The 13,598-nt window shown below is 44.7% G+C and overlaps 1 protein-coding gene across 3 annotated transcripts in view; it reads left to right on the forward strand.

Annotated features, from left to right (window-relative positions):
• The first annotated feature begins 4,841 nt into the window (after positions 1–4,841).
• ASCC1 (activating signal cointegrator 1 complex subunit 1) overlaps positions 4,842–13,598 on the forward strand; it is an 89,885-nt gene continuing 81,128 nt past the window's right edge. Inside the window, exons 1-2 of one of the 3 annotated variants that reach the window (XM_025209229.1) lie at positions 4,842–5,951; positions 6,245–6,517. The gene's annotated coding sequence lies outside the window, so the exon portion shown is untranslated. Of the gene's footprint in view, positions 6,518–13,598 lie in introns of all 3 variants that reach the window. The other 2 variants (XM_025209230.1, XM_014521920.2) reach the window with 2 other exon arrangements.

The raw sequence follows: 13,598 nt of genomic DNA on the forward strand, positions 1-13,598 counted from the left end.
TTCTATCTGGCTGGTTACAAACCCTGTGACTCCTTTTTTTTTAATCACTAATGACGTTGACCTTCGGTTCTGAAGTTAGTGGAAACAGTTGCAGAACACAGCTGGAGTCAGGATATTATTTATGTATTGATAAATGACCAGTGAACATTGGAAAACAACAAAACAGCATTACACAGAGATCACCCATCCTCTCATTCGCTCTGCTTTGCTAGTCATCCCATCTAAAACAACAAAACGTCCCTGAAGCAACTCCAAACAATTACTTTAATTCAATACTTTTCTTGTACTTTTCGATAAGCAACTGATCTCACTGCTGCAGAAAGGTTATGTGATCATGAACAGAAGGGACAGTGGCTCCTTCTATTGGGCAGCAAATAGGAATGGAGGTGAGTCCATAAAAGAGTCTGTCGGATATAATCCATGGCATGGAAAAGTTTGGGAATGCTTCTCCTATGGAGATTGTTCAGTATCTCTGTTAGATACTATAGAACAAAATGTACCTGGGATTTTACAGTAGGCTAACACATTGTTCCTGCTCTCTGTAACTTGGCCTGCACCGCAACTGAACATCTGTGTTGTGAAACTCACTTGGACTAGTTTGACACTAGTTACAGCAGGTGCAAGCTTGTAATCTTACAGCTAACACTCACATGTCACAGGTTAATTTTTAATGTTATCCTAATTGAGGCTTTTTGGCAATAGTTTGATTAAAATGAAACATGCCTGTACCCTGTACAAAGTATTTGCTTAATAGTGGACATGTTGGGAGTTTCATATAATCCAGTTTCCAGTGGTTCCCACAGCTCTGAAAAAAATCACCATTTTGTCTGAAAACTCATATGATTTGTCCCAGTGAGGAGCTGAGATGACTACTGTTATTTTAAGTTCTGAGTAACATTAATTTACCCCCTTTTTAGTGGTGCAATATGAGGAAAAACCCCAGCCAGTTCCCAGAATTGGTGTTCAAGTAAACAATCTATTAGTGACTTCCATTGATTTTTTTTGAGGTACTGAACAGTTACTTGTACTCTGTGTATCTGTAGGATAGGGTGCTGACAGACGTGCACTTAACACAGTGGAGGCCCTGTTCTGTATAGGGGCCTAGATATGAGCATAATACAAATAAATAACAACACTGCTGGGTAACTTTTACCTTTTTTTTGCCTTACTCAGGGTTGTAAATGAAGGAGGTTAATCAATTAGTCTCTAAGGTGACACACTGTCCTGCTTTCTGCCAGGACTGTAAATTAAACACATGGCTAAGGTACTGGGTCATAAATTTAATGGATGTGCAGGGTGTTAGCTGATGGTGATACAGATTACAGAGCATTTCTAAAATCAACTTTGTCTTTGATTATATATAAAATAATTCTCAGAATTAAACTATGTTTAAAAGCTGAAGCAGGTTTTTAAACATTTGTCATCTTCCTGCACTAAGGAGTGTGCCTATCTCTAGAGGGAAAAGCAAGAGGTGGGGTTAGGGAGCTGGGATTTTTAACTCTATTGAAGGGTCTGATGAAAAGATAAAGACTCACTTTGAAAAGATCAAACTAATCTCTGTCTGGCTCAGTTAGCCAGTCTGGAATATTCAGGTGATGGTACTTCCCTATCTTTGAACTGGTGTTGAGAGTTTTATTTGAAGTTTATGAAGCCCTTTGAGATTTCGTAACAAAAGGTGTTATGTCCATGTGAATCCCTTTTACTGTGAACTTTTAAAGATTATAACCTGACATATGGTAAAATACTGGCAGGCATGACAAAGTGAGGATCTGTATTAATTTTAGATACAGACATGTTTGTCTTACTGTGCTGCTGATTGCAGCTTTATCATTGAAGCTGACCATATTGTTAATCCATTTCATGAGCTATCTTGGGTACTGTCCTTCCTAAGCAGAGAATGTTAATAAAGCTACAATAAATAGAGTGGAGAACTAATGCTCTCTGCAGTACGGATTAGACTAAGGCCTCCAAGATCATATGGTTTAGGAACATAGATTAAGCTCAATCTGTTACTTGGCCAGAAATGACTTTATTTTTTCACTTGCTTGCTGAAGATTATTTGGGGGACTTCAGAGCTCATTTGACCTCCACTGTCAGAACAGCAAGGCCCACTACAATCAACCTCAATTTCATCTACTAAAAAGGATTAATTTTTCTCTGCAGCTAGTCTGGCAGGGCAAATTCATTGCTCCTGATAGTACATACAACATGGAAACAGACATGTTTGTTGTCGGTGGGCTAAGTTAAGGCCAGACTACTGGCTACTCTGGAAGACTTTTGCCTCAGTATTGTCACCATCACTGATTTCTCCTCAGAGGTAGAAATAGTGGTGAGAGCATGACTGTAGATTAGCCACTGGTATGTCAGGTAACTCAGAATTAAATAACACATTAGTTAAAATGTGGGTGGGTAAAATGAGCAGCTTCTTCTATCCAGCACTCATCATTTTTACCAGTAATGAAGCTGGACCAGAAATTTTATAGGGAAGAAACATGGATAAAGGTCTCAGAAAAAAATAGGACAAATCCATCACTGCTCTCAAAGATCAGATCATATAGTGATGGAAGCCAAAAGTATTAATAAGTTACGTACTTAAGTTCCCGGAAGGCAGGACAGACGATTGTGTAGGACAAAAAAACTGGCAGTCAAGATCTTAGAACTACTTTTGGTGGTACCAGCAACTTGGTGAATTAGAGTAGGTAGATCAGACAATGTTTTTTGTCTCAGTTTCCCCATTTATAAAACGAGCTAATGACCCAAAGTCATGTTTATAAAACAGTTTTAAGGGCTCTAACAAAGCCCTTGAAGGTGTCAGCCGTTTCTATCACTGTTTTCTAGTTTATTGCAATAAAAATGTGAGAATAATATGGTATATAAAAAGTGGGTGAATAAGTGTTCCCAACTCAGTATTTTTTCTCTCTCTAGAAAACTTTAGCTGATAAAGAGGAGCTCTCTTTTATTTGAAATATTAAGCATAAGCTCACTGACAGTCTTTTTTGTACAAAAAGAAAAAAAAATATCTGGTGAAAAGTATAAGGTGATTTGAATCCATAATTAGCTGCCAGGAAAATAGTATCCAGTGCACACATACAAGTTTTAAAGTGATGGTGTCTGACACAGCGTGAGCTGCAGCTAGCTCCTGGATTTGTTTCTTTGAAACATTGGTTAAGGAAGAAGGGGTGGATTGATCTATGAGGAGAGAGTCAAAGAGCAACAAAAAGCAGCTGTGCTAACCCTCCACAAAGAGGAAGTGGTATTACTATGGTTAAAATCCAGCATAATGGGAAGAAGAAATGAAGGGAAGGAAGCCTCTAAGGAGAGTATTAGGGAAAGCTTCTTGCTTCCCTTATGGTTCTGTAAAAAAATGTCGATATTGTGTTGAATTTAGATGCATTTCATTCTCCTGCATGATAATGCCTTGCATAAAGAAGAATAAATATCCTTTAGCGATGCAATTTGCTTTGAAGTCTCTATGCTTACATAGCTCCCAATTCTTAAAAGAGTGCAAAGCTCCTTAAAGGACCGGGTCCAGTGTGTTTGTAGGACAGGGCCAACCTGCAAATTATTAGAATAAAATATAAAGGTGAAATAGAAATGAAGTTACCACATCACTTATTTTTAAACTGTATTGAACTATTCTATTTCTTAAAGAAAGGAATAACACTGCACACATAATCACACCTGTGTGCTTCTACTTTTGTCCAATATTTCTACCTGGTTTTATTGGGTTTAGTGTATTTGTTGAAATTAGCTTGCACTCTTTTGCCATCTAAGTAATGTAATATCAGCCTTCAACTACCTGAAGAGGATAGAGTGAGATTAGTCTCAGTGATGACAGATGACAGAACAGAGAGCAAGGGTCTCAAGTTGCAGTGGGGAAGTTTAGGTTAGATACGAGGAAAACCGTTCACTAGAAGGATAGGAAAGCACTGGAGCAGGCTACCCAGAGAGCTTGTGTAATCTCCATCTTTGGAGGTTTCTAAGACTCAGCTGGACAAAGCCTTAGCTGGGATGATCTAGTTGGGGCTGCTTTGAGCAGGGGTTGGACTAGATCAGCGTTTCTCAATCTGTGGGTCAGGACCCAAAAGTGAGTTGCAACAGTATATGAAAGTATTGTGAGCAAACTTTAAAAATGGATTCTACTTTAAAGGAGAAAAACGTGGGAAACCATAGCTTTTCTCTGACAGGCTGGCAGAGTTCCAGCCTGCGAGGGGCTGCTTGGGCCCCCTTGCCCCACAAATACCCATCCTGCTCCACACACTGGTGGGGAGTGAGGGGCACTGGGTCTGGACTGCCCACTGATGTTTACAGATGGGTCCTGGTACAAAATATGTTGAGGACCATTGGACTAGATGCCCTCTGAGGTCCCTTCCAACCCTAATTTTCTATCATTCTAAGTATGAGCACCAGAAGCTGCCTCTGAGTTGGACTGGGGTCGCAAGGCTGATTGCCCCCCATCCCTTTCTGTTATTTGAGAAGCAAATCTGCTGGAGCCAGTGGCTGTCTGTAAAACCTGCAAAGCCGGAGCGCTGGGTGCAGAAGCAATTCAGGGAAAGACAAAGGCAGGACTCAGAGGGGCTGTTTCTTCCACGGGCTCCTCATTATTAACAAGTCCTGGTCTGCGATGCCAGCGAAGGCGAGGAGCTCGCTGCGGTCCCGGGCCCAGACGGAGCTCCAGACGCGCATTTTCAGCAGAGACCCTGACCAAACACAACGTGCGCCCAGCTGTTTGCACAGCCTTTCCACACCGGCTGCTCCCTGCTCAGTCTAGTTTCTGTGGCCTCCCCCCATCTCCGAGGAGATAAGACTCAGAGGCTCAGTGTCATCGGCTCCATCTGTGCGATAAAAGAAGGGGCGGGCCGGCGAGCTGCAAGGGCCTGGGGAGGCGCGGCGCCCGGGCGGGAGCTGTCACCGCGGCGGTCTTGGGTTGCACTGGCAGCCTGGGGCGGCCCTAGGGGGCCGGGGCCGGGGCCATTGCGGACGTGCCCTCCCTGCACGCTCCTGCCCGGCTCCTGCAAAGGGTTAAAGGATCCTTGCCGCAAACGTGCCGGCCGCGACGTGCAGAGCGCGGCGATGTTGCAAGCCCGTGCCGGGAGCCTGGGGACTGGGCCCTGGCGGGGGAGGGGGCAGGCGGGGCAGGGCTGGGGTGCGTGGGCCCACGCAGCCTGCAGGCAGGGGGACGCCGCTGCGACCCTCGGGGGGGGAAGAGCCTCCCAGGTGCGGGCCACTAGGCAGCAGCTCTGGGGGTCACGGCAAAGCAAGGTCCTTCCTCTCTGGGCTTCTGGTCCCTCGCGGCAGCGAGCGCGGGGGTGCTGGCTGTGTAATGCCGCACAGCCCCGAGCCCGAGCAGAGCTGGCTGCTGCAGGCAGACTTCTGGGCCTGCGCTGAGCCAGCCCTGGGCACTGCTGCTGGAGAGCTTCCCTGTCCCTTGGCTTGCAAGTTGGTTGTTAAGTTGTAACACAGCTAGAAATAGCAGAGATTTGGCTAACGTTTTCCCATGTTGCTGTCACTGACCCCAAGGCTTGGCGTGCTCCTGACTGTAGGGGAAGGGGTGTCCATGAAACGCAGTTCACGCGATAATGTTTGGAACCGCCAGGAGCCCAGAGCGTGTGTGTGGTAGGGCGGGTTGGGGAAGGAATCATACAGACCCCAAAAGACAGTCTATACAGGGTACTGTATGTAGCCTAAGGCTTTGAATGGCAGGATCCTGTGTAGCACCACATGCCTGTTACAAGGAGAACAGGACACATGGGGCGAGAGAGGTGTCCAGCTGCCAAGCTGGAGAGGGAAGGAAGCCCAAGTACCAGAGAGTGGATTTGTGAGGAGAGCCTGTCAGATGGAGAGAAGGTTGTGCGCGGTGCTTTAAAATGACAGAAGATGAAGATCGCGGTGCTTTAAAATGACGGAAGATGAAGATCTAGGGAAAATGGACTTGGAGAGAGAGAGAGTGGGTGGGTACAGATTGGTGCACTGGGCATATAGAGGTGGAATATGGTAAGAGACGCAGCAAGGAATAGAGAGAGACCCAAGAGAGGATGTGGGAACAGTAAAGTACATACTAAAGAGGAGGGATGAGAAATAAAGAGGAAATTGAAAGTGAGAGAGACAATTAAAAAATGAAAGGGCAATAAATGGAAAAAACCAAGAAATTCCCCAGACTGCTTGGAGTCTGGTCTTTTCTTTGTTTTTTTGTTTTTTTTTTCTTTGCTATATTCTTATTTCTCCCACTTCTGTGCATCTTTAGATTTTTACAGGCCTTGGTGCCATTTAAACTTTGAACTTGTTTCTAAACCTCAAGCCTTAAATTGGCACTGAGCAGAAGTTTGAAATATCCACCACTGTCTTCCACCTCCAAATTAAGAAGATTCAGAGGGAAATAAAAACAAGGGGAAGGCCAGGGTCAGTTTGCCAGGTGCAAGCCTGAAGGGAGATAGCCTGCTCAACCAGTCTTCATGAATACTAATGTCTCAAAGCCAGTTCACCAGCAAAATCCCTAGGATCATCCAAACAGGGAAAGGTAAGAGCATTTCTTTGTTATGTTAGCTGCTTTGTGAGTGCTTAAATTGTTTCGGGCACTGTGGCTAAATTGGTGTGGTTTTAGTGTCTAGCTGCATTTTCTTATCAGCACTGAACCGAGTCTGACCTTGTTGCGGCATAGCAGGGTCATCGTGTTTCTTGGTTGGACCATGTTCCAGGGAAGACATGATAAACCAGAGGTCAAAGAGTGGGTGGGAGGGAAAAAGTGGAGGTATATTTTTTTTAATTCCCCTCCCCCCATCCCCCAACTTAAGCACTGTGCACTCAAGATGACTAAATGAGATACCACTTGCCTTGGCTTGCGCATATCTTCATAACATTTCTTTCCTTTATTTTAATCAGCAGTGATACATTGTCACTTTGCCAAATCACGGTAAGGCTTCAGAACCAACACAATTGACATGAACAGGGTATTTCATGTTTCTCAGAGCCATAATTTCAGGCAGTTTAGCATTAGGTGAATGTTACTGCATTGGTTACACTTGGTTCCTGTTTTGGAGCATTATTTCCACAAGTGTAAGGGCTAGGAGACTTAACAAATATTTTAAATGTAAGCTTAAATTCTGGAGTGTGAATTGAAGCCAACAGGGAGAAGTACAGGGAGGGGGCAGCCTTTGGAGTCATTAAAAATATCCCAGAATGAGTGTGTTAGCTCTTTATGTTCTGACCAAATTCTAGTTTCTCTGATTTCCAGTTGGGTATCTTAAGGTTGACCTTGTGGAATAGGATACAGGATTAGGAGTTCAGAGACCTTTTTTTTTTTTTTTTTTTCTGTTCAGGATCTGCCACTGGTTCATAAGCAAATTGCTTAATCTCTTGGTAGCTCAGTTTCTACATCTGTGAAACAGGAATACTAATATTCATGGTGTGGTCTGAGAGGTGAAATTTGTTAATATATGTGAAATGCTTTGTGATCCTCCATGGAAGGTGCTATAGAAGTACAAACTATTGTTGTTAAACTTCCTCTGCAGTTTCATCTGAATAAAGTCATTCCCAATTCTCCATACTAATTAAGGGCTATTGTGGTTCATCCTAGAGGTGGCTGTATATCAGAGATAATTGAAATACTACACAGTGATTAGGTCCTAAACTTGCAGCATTCTTCTGGGGGATGCTGAATGTTAACCTCTTATTTAAGTTAGGGGGAGCTGGGGATGCTCAGTACTTTTCAAGATCAAGTTTAGGAGTTAATGGTCAAATTGAGTCAAGATAGTTTGTATTTGATCTCTAAAACCGTAGCTCTTTGGAAAGATTCAGGCTTGATATGAGTATATTGGAATGATTGCTGGTTCTATAATCTCCCCCCTGGGAATTATAGCTGTGGTTCTGTGTGATTGTTGCTTGGTGTTGGAGTTCCTAGTTTTCAGTTTCTCCTTTTGGACTTAGTTTTCAGTGAACACCTGGGTGAGGGCAGCTGTTCTTACTTCATAGTTCAGTTAGTGCATGCTTCCAGCGCCAGGCTGTAGAATTGTTGTTGTCTCTTTTAGCTAATGCTCCTTGGACCTCAGAAAAATAAGGCTGGTTAGGACCTAAGGAAGTCATCTAGTCCAACCCTCTGCTCGAGGCAGGGTCATTCTTGCATCAGTTACACAGAAGCCAGTAAGGTTCCCTGAAAGTAACAACATAGGGTTTGTTCTACCAAAAATCTGTAAATGTTAAGGAATTGGGTATAAGTAATATTGCAGTAAATATGACAATGGCTGCTCTCTCTCCTTGGTCAGATGAGGAATTAATTCCAGCTCCCTGTTTTGCACTGGATTTTGTGTTAACAGCCTGTTGATTCCCTGTTGGAGTATTTTCCTTCTGGAAGGAGGGTAATTATTTGCACATGGACCAAATACAGCCCCTGTGCCTGACCCTGACACTGCCACGAATGCTTCATTGGAATGCTGTTCCCCGATGCTCCATAATATACGCATAGTCTAAGACTCGGCCTTTCCAACCTTTTCCACTCCTCCTAGTTTCTGTGTGTAGAAATGAACCAGTGATGCTTATTAGCTCCTTCTCCTTTATTCTGAAAGAGTGCCTTGTTCTGGGGAGCCCGAGAGAGACAGATCACCTTGAGGCTTGAGGTTTAAAAGCAGAGCGATTTAATTTGGATGGGGTTAAGGGATTGGAGTGGCACTTGGAGCAGGGCTTAACGTGTGGCAGGTCTGCCAAAAAGATGGCCCCAGCTGCTGTAGTTACATGCATAGTGCTTAGATCCAGGGACTGGGGAGATTTAGAAACTCTAGTAGAGTGTGCAGCCCAAGAGCACTAGGACCCTGCTGTCTCCCTGGCTGCATGCAGCAGAGTGCCTTTGCTCTGCCTTCAGTACAACCGGTTCTACAGCAGCTGCAAGTAGCAAGCAAACAATCCCACTCTGGTTCAAGTCAGCTAAACAGAAAACATCCATTGGCTTAAATGAAAGCACAAATGGGTCCAGAAGCAACAAGAAAGCTCAATCCTAATGGGGGCTGCAGCTCAGAAGGCATTTATAGAATAGCTGTCCCCCAAATTCTGTTCAGATGCTGCAGAGCTGCCTTGCACACCCCATTAGAGGAGCAAGACTACTCTTTTTACCAGGCATGAAGAGCTGGGCTCTTTTGTTTATGGTATGAGTAGTTGTCAGCCCCGTGGAGGGAAGAAGGCAAGGAGATGGAGACCCAGTTATTTTCCTAGATGCATCTTTATAGTGCCTGAATCTTTTATTATGTTGATGCTGAATAAGAAAAATATATATAGCACTAGTAGGTGAGGTTGGAATTTTTTTTCTTTCAGGGTGGAAAATTTTTTTGTTCTGATTAGACTGGGTTATAAACAGACATTCAAATCTTAAAGAAGGCAGCATGTTGCCTTCTAGAATTTGACAAATTACCTGGTAGGAACATTTGAGTTCTTATGATTTAGTAACAGGATTAAAGAGCAGATGCAGAGGGAACATGAATGGAGGCAATACTTGCTGCACTGACTTTTCTAAACTTCTCCCGACAAGCAGCTTTTCTGTAGCTGTCAAGGAAATCATCCACAGTTACAACTGTGGAAGCTTCAAGCAGAGAGAGCCATTTAAGGTATATCAAGTATATATGGGCTCCTTTGTTTTGTTCTATTTTGGATTTGCAATCTCAGATTATGATGCGACTTTCTCAGTTGATGGAGATTTCACAACGGTTGTCTAACAGCTGTTCCCCATCTGTGGTATGGGTACCACCAGTGGTACGCAGGCAACTTGTCAGTGGTACGCATTAACAGATTTATTATAATTACTTTAATATGACAAAAATGTGCTGGTGGTACTTAAGGTTGTATCATTCTAAATTGGTGGTGCGCAATCTGTCAGAGTTGGGGAACCACTAGTATATATAGGCTAGCTAGCATCTCTCTCTGGCCTTATCTACATAGGTCACTCAACAGGGTTAGGAGGAATTGCCTAAAGGCAAGTTGATGCTCACCTGAAGCATGGGGAGGCTTTCATTCAGGGGCAAAGTGGCCTTGAACTTCCTCTACATTACAAAGCCATCAGAGCGTTGTCAATTAGGGATGTGAAAGGATCATACCAGTAGCTGTAGCTGATGCAATTCTGCTAGGGAAAACTTGGCATGGACTGGGCTCAGCCAGCAGAGGACTGCTGCAGGTTGAGCTGCTGTGGTTCAGGGGAGCTGCTATAATTTTTGGTGGCAGAAAAACTGCTGCCAGCAGTACTGCACCCATCCTAAGGAGCTCCTTTGCTGTAATTAACAGCATCAGCAGCCCTTTCATATAGACAGATCCTGATATCCTCAGTGTAGCTTATTGCATCTATATAATATGAGCTGAAACCAGCCCCTTTCTTCTCTGGGACGTTCACCTTGTTCTAGATTGGAAGCCTAAGGAACCCATCTTCTGTCCTTTCAAACCCTGCTTCATAGCAACTGTCCTTGCAGCCAAGTAAAGGGTACTGCTGGAGATAGCTAGCAATTTGTCACCCTCGGGATGAAAGAATTGCTCTGTAGTGGGTGACTTGAGTGCACCTACCCAGCTTTGGTGGGCAAGAGTATGGGTTGTGTCTATTTGGCCTTGACTTCTGGCTCCAGATTGATTTGGGAGGATTTTTGTACGAAAAAAAAATCCATCTGCTTGTGAATATCTGTCCCAAGAAGCCATCTTATCTTTGTGTGGTGTGGCTTTGCCCTTCCCTCCCCCATCTACTCTGCTCCTCACTCCAGGTTCTGTTGTTCATTCCCCCTTCCTGTCATATTTGCTTTTCTTTCTACCACCAGACCCCATTCTGTCACATCTTTATGTCACCCCCCCTCCCCCTTGGTCTCTGTCACATCTCCTCCTCATCTTTTGTTCTGCTTCTCCTTTTAATGCTGAATCCTCCTATCCAAAACAAGATTTTCTGTTTCTGGAGTGCTGCTATCTTAGACCAGTGTCACACTCTGAACTTGGTGTTTTCGGCACAAGTCTCTGCTGCTTTAGCTGAACGAGTATCTCAGCTGTTTGTAATAAAGATTTTCTCCTCTGGGAGTGGGGACAGCCATCAGAAAAATACCTGAATGATGATGTACTCTAGGCCAGAGGTGTCAAACTGATCTGACCCTATGGGCTGGATGAAGGTCACTGGGCTGATCTACCCCCTGTGCAGTGCCCATGGTGCAGATCAGCCCGCGTACCATATACAGCACATGTCAGCCACAGGGTAGGTCACTGTACACATGGCATGCAGGGCTAACATGGGGTGTGTACTACATGTGGGCCCTGCTGCACCAGCCTTTCATGCTACCTCTAGTACAGTCCAATTCAGACCGGCCATGGAAGCACTGTGGAACCAGCTGGGGGTAGCTCATGGATCGTGTGTTTGAAACCCCTGCTCTAAGCCAGTAGTGCTCAATCTTTTGGCCCTGTGGGTGGGCAAGTAGTGCAGGCCTGGCCTGTGGGCTGGATTGGGCCCTGTGTGCTACGATCAGGCCCCAAACTGTTTCTGGGCCCATGCCACCCCACCCCACAATGTCCCACTCAGCCCTTCCTACTTGTTTTGGCCCTGCGCTGCTCTGCTCAGCCCTGCATAGACCAGTGTCACTTCACCCAGCCCTGTGTGGACCCCTGCCACCCTGATAAACCCCTCATGCTCAATTTAGTGGTCCAGGCCACACTATCCAAACCAGTGGGGAGCCATATAGGCTGGATAACATGGTTCTGTGAGCCAGATCTGGACCACAGGCTGGGGGTTGAGCACCCCTGCTTTAAGGCATTGTGTAGCCATGCTGTGAGATGTTCAGAAAATATTGGCTTCTGCGCAGATGGAGTGGGGCACCAAGACAGGGAAACGGTTAGGCCTGCTATGCATCCACCCATGCTGAGTTCAGGTTGAGAATATTTGTTACACTAATACTTAATTGTATTTACACAATTTCTCAGAGCCAGCATTTTTCCATCCCCTCTTTTGGGCAGTGGCTGCTGATGTTAATGGCTTTCATTTTGGTGGGGAGATAAGAGCACTAGGACCTAGAGGAAGAGAATAATACAAACCCTTTTAACTTGACAGTCAGTACAAAATGTTCTTGTTGCACCCACAGGAAAACCAGAGAACATAACTGAACAAGGTCTTTTGTTGATGTTTTCTTCTTTTTTTCTTCCCATGTAAATTCTGTATTGATTTTCACCGCCTTTTCCTCAGCCCTTCATATTGCTGGGTTCTAGAACTCACAAGGGACCCAAAATAGTGTAGTCTGAAATCAATCACATTAGCAGATGTGGGAATTACTGTATCAGTTTCTTAATTCAAGATATGCAAGGTCCTTTCTTTCCAGTGTTAAATGTGAGAGAACTCAAGTTTGTCTGGGACAAAAGGAAATAGGCCTGAAACCTATTCTTTATTCACTATTAACCATTGCAGATGTTCTCGCGTCTTTTCCCATTAAACCCCGCAAATAATCAGTGTGCTTAGTGACTTCTAGAACAATAAATCAGAAAAAAAATAGGGCTTGTGGGTTTAAAGGTAAAAGAGCTGAATTTAGTGCAGGTGCAGCACTGGTTCCTATTTTGAATTTTATTTTCAGAAAAGTCTCCAGTTTTGCTGTCCCATATAAAGTATTTACTGAAAGGAGGAAAAACATGTTGCCCTTGTAATACTGTACACAGTGAACTTTTCACTTCCTCTCAAACAGCACTTAAAAACGCATCTATTTTGGTATTACACATACATACAAATAGCCCATGTATAATACAGAGCTTGGATTGTTTTTCTGTTTGGCCAGTTTCAGTAAGAAGATTGCCAAATGTTTGGTTTCAATGTCACTTACACATAACTTAAAAACAAGTAAATGGCCTGTTCCTGTCCTTATGGGTGGGCTTTATAATCAGTCTGGGGGTTTGAGTAGATGACAAGGAGTCTCCAGATTTCTAGTTCCTATTTCTAGCTGATGCTGACAGGTGATGCAACTCTGGGCTTCTGGCTTCAGCTAATGTTTTCAAAAGTGGCCGCTGATTTGGCACATGCAGTCTGAAAGTTTTGGGTCTGCTTTTTGTGCGGGTCGGGAGCGGTCCGAGGCCCTCGGGGGCCTGTGCGCGGTGGGCTGTGGCCAGCAGCCCAGACACGCTGGGTCGGGGAATGCAGGCCGGCGGGCTAGAATTAGGCACGGACGCTTAGCGGTTGATTAAAGATTATTTTACTTACACCGAAGATGGTCACGGTGCAGGCAGGAAAACTTGCTTGAGTTGCGGTTACAGACAGAAAAGAAGAGAGGCGGACAAGAGTTCCTTCCACGCGAACCTCTAGCCCAATCCGGTTGAAGGCTCTAAACACGTGAGCCCGTCGTGTCAACCGAAGAAAACAACTCGAAGCAGAGAGCTCTGGATACACTCACACGAAGTTTGCTAGGCTCCGTGGAACTTGCGCGCAGGGAAGGGGTTCGTCGAGGGATCGTTCGGCGACGGGGAGAGGCCAGAGGTTGATCAGACCCCTATAGCCTGCGCTGGGTTCGATAGGCTCCGCAGCGCTTAGAGATCTTCACAAGACGTGAAGTTCTCCTCCTCCAGATGGTTATGGAGTCCTCCCTTGCGGGGTTCTCCTCGGAGTTCTCCAACTTGGGCGGAAACCA

Source organism: Alligator sinensis, unplaced genomic scaffold, assembly GCF_000455745.1.
Source record: "Alligator sinensis unplaced genomic scaffold, ASM45574v1 scaffold849_1, whole genome shotgun sequence".
In the NCBI taxonomy this organism is placed as follows: Eukaryota; Metazoa; Chordata; order Crocodylia; family Alligatoridae; genus Alligator; species Alligator sinensis.